This window comes from Musca autumnalis, unplaced genomic scaffold (assembly GCF_047663935.1).
Source record: "Musca autumnalis isolate F117 unplaced genomic scaffold, ASM4766393v1 scaffold_2, whole genome shotgun sequence".
NCBI lineage: Eukaryota > Metazoa > Arthropoda > Insecta > Diptera > Muscidae > Musca > Musca autumnalis.
The window spans coordinates 26,008,279-26,019,455 of NW_027411755.1; the positions used below are offsets into that span (position 1 = coordinate 26,008,279).

Sequence of the window (11,177 nt, forward strand, 5' to 3'; positions counted from 1 at the left end):
TAATCATGCAAATAACATCAATGTGTATTACTCATTTTGGGCAGGACCAGGGGTAACTGAATCAAGTTAAAAGTGTCCTCCATGAGAATATCCTTTAGACTCTCTTGATCCGCCACCAGCAACAATGTTTCAAATTTCTTCTCCTTGTATATATTTCCCAGCAAATTTTCCAACTTAAAATTGTTTCCATCTCTTCCGGATTTGTTAGTCGAATTTGTATCCATGGCCAAGCCATGAATAAATAATTCCGCTAATAGAACAATTTGTAATAGTTGTCCCATGATAACTGCCGACTGATGCCATTCTAAATTGATTATCTTTTATTTGGTTTCGATTAACTAATAATTAATTTTGAAACCTACGCAGGGTTTGATGCGGGAGGGTGGGGAACAAGGTTGTAATTAATATGACATTTTAAGCTATTATGTGAAGAGATAATTGATTGTTTGAAATCCCGTAAAGCTTGCCATAAATACGGGTTACGACCACCATACGCTGAAAAGACGAAAAGGAAAGAGTCATCGATTTAGTTTAACATAAGGAAGTAGGTTTGAGGGTAGTCGGTATAGCCGACTATGTTTTATTTAGACAAAAAAATTATTTTTGAAAAAAGGCAAGGAAGACTATTCTGTGAATCATTTGCCGGAGAGTGGCAAAGGGATATGGAAATTTTTAAAAAAGGTAAACACCGTACGAGAATCTTGGGCAAAGCCAAGGGATACTGCCAAGAAAACCCTGAATTCTATAAAAAAAATAAGACGTAAGCGAAAAGCTGCCTTAACGGTAAGGTTGGCAATCAATTCCATTCTAATTACTTTGTGAAGCACCAAACTTTCTTCAGACTATTTTACCGAGCTTCAAACTTCATTGTCTAACATCAAACACATTTGTGGAACCACTTTGTTAAGTGCCAAACTTCTTTGTTTAGCATCAAGCCCTTCCATGAAACCACTTTGTTAGGCTTCGAACTTCTTAATCGCAGATTAGCGACAAGCTTCGCGGGATATATAAATTATACCTGTTAATATATACTAAATAAACAAAATGTCTCGCAAACATCTTAATCGAATTTCAAAACCGCTTCCTACAATTTGTGGCCTGTTTCTCTAAGACGAATTTGTTCGAAATACTACCATACTCCTGCTGTCGTAGGAAATGTTTGTTGGATTGAAAATAAAACAATACAAATATTAAAAAAAAACGAAGTTTGGTAGTAGCTCGAAAGAATGTGTATTCGAATCGTCTTAGTGAAACAGGTCGTTAGTCAAGCATCAAACCTCCTACTTACCTAAGTATCTAACATCCATTAAACTACTGTTTTAAGCATCAGACAGAAGGTTTTATCGCACATCGAACCCGCCTCAAACTATTTATTCAGGCAATAAACTTCTTTACGCAATTTCATCAAGCTTCAAATTTAATTGCCTGTATCAAACTTCAACGTCAAACTCGCTTCAAACTAATTAGTCAAGCATCAAACTTTCTCAGACTATTTCAGCAAGCTTCAAACATATGTTCTTAGTATAAAACTTCCATAAAATTACTCCAATAAACATTAGACTTGTTTATTCAATATCAAACTACTTTCAAAATTCTTTGATAGGTATCAAAGTTCCGTCAAACCACTTTGTTAAGCATCAGAATTCTTTATAGAACATCAAACAACTGACAAACTACTCTATAGGATTTCAAACCCGCTTCAGATTGCTTTGTATAGCATCAAACTTCCATTAAACCAATTCATCAAGCTTCAAACGTCTTTTTCCAGTAACAAACTTCAATCAAACCACTTTATTAAGCATCGTACATCATTATCGAATGTCAAACGACTAGCAAACTACTTTATATAATATTAACCCAACTTCAGACTACTTTATCAAGCATCAAACTTCCTTTGAACCACTTCATCCGCTTCAAACTACTTAGTCACACATCAAACTTTCTTTAAACCACTTCATCAAACTTCTTTGTCAAGTACCAAAGTTCAATCAAACCACTCTGTTGGGCATAAGACTTCATTATCGAACATCAAACGACTGGCAAACTACTTTAGGGAATATCAAACCCGCTTCCAACTACTTAGTCAACTATATAACATCCTAAAGACTATTTTTTCCAGCTTTAAACTACTTTACCAGTAGCAAACTTCCATTTGAAGCTATGTGTTATCCCTCAGACTTCTCTGTCGACTAGCAAACGGCTCGCAAATTCGCTTCCAACTACTTATTCAACCATATAAGTTCCTTTAGACTACATATTTCCTCAAGCTTCAAACTTTTTTGCCTAGTAACAAACTCCAAAAAATCCACTCTGTTTGGAATAACAGTTCGTCATCAAGCATCATACGACTAGCAAACTAGTTTATAGAACATTAAACTCGCTTCAGACTACTTTGTCAACCATCAAACTTCTTTTAAACTTTTTCATCAATCTTCAAACTTCTTTACGTAGTATCAAACAACAATCCAACCACTCCGTTAGGCATTAGACTTTGTTATCGAACATCAAATGACCAGCAACCTAGTTTAAAGAATATCAAACCCGCTTCTAACTACTTTGTGAACCATATAACATCCTTTAGACTATTACCTCAAGCTTCAAACTTCTTTAACTATTAGCAAACTTTCATTAAAGCAATGTGTTAAGCTTCAGAGTTCCTTATCGATTAGCAAGCAGATTGCAAACTCGGTTCAAGCTACTTACTCGACCATCAAACTTCTTTTAAACCTTTTCATTAAACTTCAAACTTCTTTACGTAGTATCAAATTACAATCGAACCACTCCGTTAGGCATTAGACTTTGTTATCGAACATCAAATGCCTAGCAACCTAGTTTATAGAACATCAAACTTCTTTACCTATTTGCAAACATCCATTGCAATGTGTTAAGCCTCAGACTTCCTTATCGAATAGCAAGCAGCTGACAATCTCGCTTCAGACAACTTTGTCAACCATCAAACTTCTTTTAAACCTTTTCATCAAGCTTCAAACTTCTTTACGTAGTATCAAACAACAATCGAACCACTCCGTTAGGCATTATACTTTGTTATCGAACATCAAATGACTAGCAACCTAGTTTAAAGAATATCAAACCCGCTTCTAACTACTTTGTGAACCATATAACTTCCTTTAGACTATTACCTCAAGCTTCAAACTTCTTTAACTATTAGCAAACTCGCATTAAAGCAATGTGTTAAGCCTCAGAGTTCCTTATCGATTAGCAAGCAGATTGCAAACTTGGTTCAAGCTACTTACTCGACCAGCAAACTTCTTTTAACCCTTTTCATCAAGCTTCGAACTTCTTTAGGTAGTATCAAACTACAATCGAACCACTCCGTTAGGCATTAGACAAATAAAAATAGTTCATATTCTAACTACTTAGGGAACCATATAACTTCCTTTAGACTATTGCCTCAAGCTTCAAACTTCTTTAACTATTAGCAAACTTCCATTAAAGCAATGTGTTAAGCCTCAGAGTTCCTTATCGATTAGCAAGCAAATTGCAAACTCGCTTCAGACTACTTACTCAACCATCAAACTTATTTTAAACCTTTTCATCAAGCTTCAAACTTCTTTACGTGATATCAAACTTCCATTAAAGCAATGTGTTAAGCCTTAGACTTCCTCACCGAATAGCAAGCAGCTGGCAAACTCGCTTCAGACTACTTAGTCAACCACCAGACTTGTTTTGTACCTTTTCATCAAGCTTCAAACTTCTTTGCTTAGTATCAAACTACCATCGAACCACTCCGTTAGGCATTAGACTTCTTGTCGAACATAAGAATACTTACTCAACCATCAAATTTTTTTTAAACCTTTATCAAGCTTCAAACATCGTTGCGTGGTATCAAACTACCATCGAACCCCTCCGTCGGGCATTAGACTTCGTTATCGAACATAAGAATACTTAGTCAACCATCAAACTTATTTTAAACCTTTCATCAAGCTTCAAACTCCTTTGCTTAGTATCAAACTATAATCGAACACCTCCATTAGGCATTAGACTTCGTTATCGAACATCAAATGGCTAGAAAACTAGTTTATAGAACATTAAACCCGCTTCAGACTACCTAGTCAACCATCAAACATCTTTTAAACCTTTTCATCAAGCTTCAAACTTCTTTGCTTAGTATCAAACTATAATCGAACCCCTCCGTTAGGCATTAGATTTTGTTATCGAACATCAAATGACTAGCAACCTAGGTTATAGAATATCAAACCCGCTTCTAACTACTTAGTGAACCATATAACTTCCTTTAGACTATTTCATCAAGCTTCAAACTTCTTTACCTATTAGCAAACTTCCATTAAAACAATGTGTTAAGCCTCAGAGTTCCTTATCAAATAGCAAGCAGCTGGCAAACTCGCTTCAGACTACTTACTCGACCATCAAACTTCTTTTAAACCTTTTCATCAAGCTTCAAACTTCTTTGCTTAGTATCAAACTATAATCGAACCCCTCCGTTAGGTATTAGACTTTGTTATCGAACATCAAATGACTAGCAACCTAGTTTATAGAATATCAAACCCGCTTCTAACTACTTAGTGCACCATATAACTTGTAATGACGTCCTTTGCAAAAAAAAAAAAAAAAAAAAAAAAAAAAAAAAATTATTGTCTGATGGAAATATAAATTAAAAAAAAAATAATGTTGCTAGATATCGCATACTTTTTTACTACAGTGTAGTGGGATCAATCACCAGTCACTGAGAACATAAGAGGTAATACAATAATCATGCAAATAACATCAATGTGTATTACTCATTTTGCATTACACCAACAACAAATTTCATTCTGGTGTTTATACCCTGACCTTCACTGTTAATACCCGATCATAATTGATGATCATTCTCTCTGCCTTTTATTTATTTTTTTTTTATTCTTCTTTGCATCTACCTGCTCGCAATTGTTCTAATGTTTATCAAATCAGTTGTTTAATAAGCCTTTTGGAGGAATGCAAATAATTCAAAGTGACAAATTATGCCTTGTATCATATCACAACGTGTTGAGATGCTAATTTTTATTGCAAATATTATTATATAAATATATAAAAAAGGATTGGAAATATACACAATATTTGGAAATATAAAAGTTTTTAAAATATATACAAAATATAAGCAATCAAAAGTGGTTAAAGTTTGAGAGTCATTGCAAAAACCTTCTGCGGGATAAATTTCGGCCAATCGTACGGTACTAAATATAATCGATATCGTTTTTATCCTCCTCCTTCTACGCTATATTATCGATTCTCCAACTTAATACAGCGTCATAACTTTCCTCATGGAGTTTCACACTCCTACAAATTCTTTTTCTTGAAGATTTAAAAGTGATCACATCGTGGTAATTACAAATCATTCCATTTTTCACACAGTGAATTTTTAAAAAAAGTGTGCACGAATTAGTTTTACATTATTAAAATACGAAGAGAAATATCGGAATAATATTATTTCGCCTGGATTGCAAATCAAATTAAAATTTCCAGTTCCCTGCCAAAAATTTCAAAGGTAACACAAAATAAAAAAATTCCTCAGTTTTATGGTAATACTTAGGCCATATTTTTCCTTTGCTAGGAATAACCAATCAACGCTTAAACTACCACGCTATTTCGTGGCTATTCGTCTGACGTATAACCATATAAATAGGATCACAATACGTTTGGTTAACCTCTATCCTGTTCCAGACAGTTGTCAACCCAGGTCGTGGCTTCCCACAGGGCAGTGACGATCTGGGGCATCTTTTTTGTGGAAAACCTAAATTCTGAATCACTATAAAATTTCATAACCTGAAATGGACGCCATTTTTTTTGTCTAAGTGATTTTGGGCAGGTACAACAAACTATATCCGGAATCGTCTTAGCGACATCATCAAATTGAAAATATTTGGCAAACGGAAAAGTGTATGTCACTTAATTTTCCAATCCACGTCCATCGCATAAATTTATAATCAGCAATCGGCAATGAAACGCCATTTTTTGTATGATCAACGTGTGCCCGTTTTTTTTTTCTAACCTTCAACGCATCATAACCTAAATGTTGATGTCTGCCAACCACTTGCAAAGTAATCTACAGTCCCGGACATTAACATCAAACCTCATGTGCAGTGATTTCACCCTCCAAATCAACGAGATTATTAAAGTTTGTCCAGAATCATCATAGAAACATCAACCTTTAAAAAGAAGCATTTCCCAGAGGAAGCTTATGCATTTTTTTTATTACCCCATGCGGACTACTACGCAATAATGTCGATGGCTGTATTAAGAATTTTACTCTAAGGAATTATCATATAATACACACAAAAGTGAATACGTAACTATTATAATATGCTGTTTATATTAGAGCTTTTTGCGGGGTTAACCTTCTTTATGAGGATTTGTTTGACGTATATGTAATGGAATTGACATTTAAAACCCAGTGGGTTTTTTAAATCCGGTTAGATATAAACGTACTATAAATAAGCATATATTTCAATCAAATTTGAAATCATTAATTTACAAAAGCTGAATCTATGCAAGTCTTATGATTGCATTGCTACGCCCTTTTTATAGCAAAAATCAACTGTAACAACAACAACACCATTCGTCTTGAAGGCCTTCATACGCTAATGGAATTTTGTTGGTGAGTTTTTATTCTTCTTTATAATATGTAAGTACATGACAAAGTAAATATGTAAACAAACTTTCTTCCATTGTCCAATCGTTACTTGCCTAGATTTACTTTTCATTTTCTTGCCCATAGATTTTGTGGAGAGAGAGTGAAAGCAATATCCAAGTCACAATCCATTTTAACATCTGATCAAAATTAACAGAGCAATCATAATTATCATGTAATCATAGGTAGCAGAATATTAAATTCTGATAATGTAATGATAACTAACAGATTGAAAGTGTCATTGAACTTCAAGCTGTTTTATTGTTGTTTTTTTTTTTTTGTGGTCTTATTTTCACTTTATGCTTGTTATGCAAATTTTGATCATTCTTTGTTTTGATTGCATAATACGATCTTTTGTGTATCTTAACCCTCTATTGAGTTTAGATATTGCCTTTATTCTCCTCTTTAACGATAATTATACAAATAACCATACAATTCAATTCATAGTCTGTGGAATATAAATTTACAAATCCTATCAACTAAGAATAATTATATCACAATCTAACTTGTTATATATATTTTGTTATGAATTATGTCATAAAGTCTAATTATGATTATTAATTAAGAAAACATAAATCCTGAATTTTAAGCAGATTTCTTATTATGCCTTGAATAAATTTGTTACTCAATCAAAAATGATTTGCTAAACGTTTCCCAATGTTTTCTTCCCGAGAGATGAGATCGTAAGTAGGTAGAGTTAGTGCCATTTTGGGGTTCCTGTAAAAATTATATTTTGTGTGTAAGGAACATAGGTAGGTGTGGGTAATGAAGCACATTCCCCAATAACATCAGGGGGGAATATATTGTAAATATAAAGTAAATGTGAAATTCGACAATTCCAATTTTCCACTAATTCATAATTTAATCTAATTTTCCACCTTTGCCATCGATTGGTTTTGGTCTTTGTTTTTTTTATTTTTTTTTTAAAAGGGAGTCTGTAATAAAAATGTAATTCATGTAATGGATAAGTGGTTTAGTGAGAATAGGCCCGAACCCCCCACCCGACTAGTGCTAGCGATAGAAGGCTCCCGCAGTCCTACGTCTCTCTAAACTCTACGATGCAATAAAACCAAGTATATTTTGACAAAGCATCTCGACTTGTTTCGTGTACATTACAAACTTCCTTTATACTATTTCCTCAAGCTTCAAACTTCTTTACCTATTAGCAAACTTCCATTAAAACAATGTGTTAAGCCTCAGAGTTCCTTATCAAATAGCAAGCAGCTGGCAAACTCGCTTCAAACTACTTACTCGACCCTCAAACTTCTTTTAAACCTTTTCATTAAACTTCAAACTTCTTTGCTTATTATCAAACGTCAATCATACCACTCTATTATTCATCAGACATCATTATCAAACATAAAACGAATCGTAAACTACTCTATAGAATATCAAACCCGCTTCAGACTATTTAGTAAAGTATCAAACTTCCCTTAAAACACTTAATCCATTAAATTATTTTGTTAACCATAATGTTTATCGGCTTTTTATTTCATTGTTGAAACATTCCCGCAATATCTCACCTGTATATCTCTATAACAAATGCATTCAGAATAATATCCAAAATCTTAGTGGCGGTTCTTCTCATTGCTCCACTCCCAAGGAATTAACATATACGCTAATCCTTTCGTTAGGTAATTCTTATCGCAAACTTCTTCTTCTGTTATAACAATGTTTAACATATTATGCACCGCAACCTCTGTCAATTCTAATGTCCGAAGTACTACTAAATTAAAAAAATCTTCAGCGCAGAATAAACTTTCAATTTATGACAAACCTGGAAAATTGTGTTGTTTTCTTTAAAATTTTGTAGCTAGTAACTCCACTCAAAATATCTATATTTTAATGTGGTCACGTGCCACAGCCACATATAGAAGAGTAATAAAACGCTAACAGGGTTACCATGACAGGTCTTATACAGAAGAAAGTCTTTTTAGACGAGCAGTAGGGCTACTCTCTAACTCATTTTTGAGTTACCGACAAAAATCGGTAACATTAAAATGCTTACAGTTTCGGTAATTAACGATATTTTCCTGTAAGGTAGCGACCAAAAAATTGTAGTCGCAAAGTTCTACCGATAGGAAAAGTGATGCCAATGTTTATTTGAACTTTTCATAATTTTGCATTTTAACTTGACAGATTTTTTTCGGTAACTCAATAAATGAATTAGTGAATCGCACTACAGAAGCCGTTCCTTATGGACGACAAAAACAAGTATGTACATAATTATAGAATATCTTCAGGGTAGTAGACAAACTACGTCTAATTTGGAGTCAGTTGGAATCAATAAACGTAGAAACGTAGGTCTATGTACTTGTGTATGTTTAGTGATAAAGAACTGTTGGTCGTAAATTATGCGTTATGCAGAGTAGAGGAAAAAATTTATAAAAAACCGAATGTAAAGCGACAACTCTGGATTTTAACATATAGAAAATTTTCATTACAACGTCCACTTGTTCTCTACAGAAAATTAACACCTTTAACTTTGTTTTAATATTTCATTGTCACGAATATAAGCCTAAAACATTTGTATATACACATATATACAACTATAAATCACCACGTAGCGTAGAAGCTTAGAGATGCAATGTATTAGGAGGGATTAACATGTATTGTAGGAAGTTATGCATTGTTCTGTTCCAACAGAAACGGCCTATAGTTACGCATTACGACATTTTATAAGTAATAAAGTAGGGCGCCAAAGGCAATATAGGATTCATCTAGGTAGGCAAATCTAGAATCGTTGCGGATGTCAAACAGCCCCACAGTCCCTAAAGAAGCAACAACCGAAATCATCAGCGAATCGAAGTGAGAATTTATATTATCTGCAACAAAAACTAAGGTTTAATTTTCTTTCCAGAATTGTCAATGACGAAGGTCACTTTACTGAAGCATGGAAATGACAACGTTTTATCTGCCATTCAATTCACCAACATTACCAACTTTGTCGGAACTGCAGCAACTGGTGGTGAGGAGGATCAATCACTTTCGTTCGTTGGCCACTACTAACACAAACAAAAGAGATCAGACCCTGTTAGATTTTTGTAATACTAACGAACTAATAAGTCTTAACATAAAAAATACGCCCAACTTCGTTAAAAGAATTAAGGGAAGTAACAGGGAAGGAACACAATTTGCACATTTTAAATAAAACACAGATATTTAAAAAAATTAAAAAAAACAGAACGAGTTTATGCATGCAACAAGATATCGTGCAGATGGCCGCTGCGGCTTTGCTGGCACACACGCGATCTTTTAATGAAATTTTCAATGACAGTTTTGCATAAATGCTGCGGTATTTCATTAATGCAGCGTCTAATTTTCTCTTTTAAGGCTTAAGTCGTCGACGTCGGCTTATTCGTGTAAACCATCGACTTCAAAAAACTCCAAAGAAAAAATCGAAAGGTGTTAAATCGCACGATCTAGGCGGCCAGTTCTGGTCTCCACAATGCGAAATAGCACGACCGGGAAATGACTGATGCAGCAATTGAATTGTTTCTCTGGCTGTATGACATTTGGAGTCGTCTTGTTGAAACCACATGCCCTCCACAAATATTTCTTCAATTCTAGGCAAAGAAAAAACTGGTTATCATTTCACGATACCGAACACCATTGACTGTTTGCGCTTGACATGCCAAATTTTCATAAAAAAGGTCCAATGATTCCTCCAGCCCAAAAACCACACCACACAGTTACACGTTGAGGATGCATTTGCTTCTCGTTAATCACTTGAGGATTTTCCTCACCCTAAATGCGACAATTCTGACTATTGACGAAGCCTCGTCACTGAAGATGACTTTATCTGCAAAATCAGATTTTCATGTTGTCTCTCCAATACCGCCATTTTTACAAACCTCGTAACTTCTACTAGCAAACAATAACACTTGTTCAAATGTCAAACAATGACACTTCAAATGGCGCTAGATTTAAAAATTGCATTCTAGTTGGGACACCCTTTACTAGATATAACAATATGTTCAGAAAATCTATAGCACGAGGGGCATCAGCAAAGTGTGCCACAGGAACACTCCTTCTCTGACCATCGGTACATACGATATAAACTATCGAGACCACCGCCGACACCGAACGAAACTAAAGCAAAACTAAGTGGACAAATTTGGAAATCTAAAGAAGAGACTAAAGAACGATTAGGGCACGAAAACGATGAATGCCTAAGCATGAAATACATAGACAGAAACGCCAACAAATTAAAGATGATACTAGTGAAGTCGATCGAAGAAAGTTATCCCCTTTGGGAAAGGAAATCTGCCGGCCAAAAAAAAACCCTGGATGATAAAAGACATTAATGTGAGTATGATGATTATTATTGGACAAATATTTTTTTATAAAATCCAAGATGATTGGAAAAAATTTTTTTTATAAAATCCAAGATGATTGGAAATTTTTTTTTTTATAAAATCCATGATTATTAAGTTTACGATTATTGAAAATAATTTATTTATTTAAGAAATCCATGATTATTGAAAAAAAAAATTATTAAAAAAATCCAAGATTGTTGAAAAAATTATTA

The 11,177-nt window shown here is 34.1% G+C and overlaps 1 long non-coding RNA gene across 1 annotated transcript; it reads right to left on the reverse strand.

Moving 5' to 3' along the window:
• On the reverse strand, window positions 1–8,443 carry LOC141392470 (uncharacterized). Its single transcript, XR_012409792.1, has 3 exons — window positions 8,424–8,443; window positions 8,170–8,354; window positions 1–495 (listed from the first exon to the last, which is right to left on the reverse strand). It is a non-coding gene; the product is annotated as an uncharacterized lncRNA (long non-coding RNA).
• Between the last annotated feature and the right edge of the window lie 2,734 nt (window positions 8,444–11,177).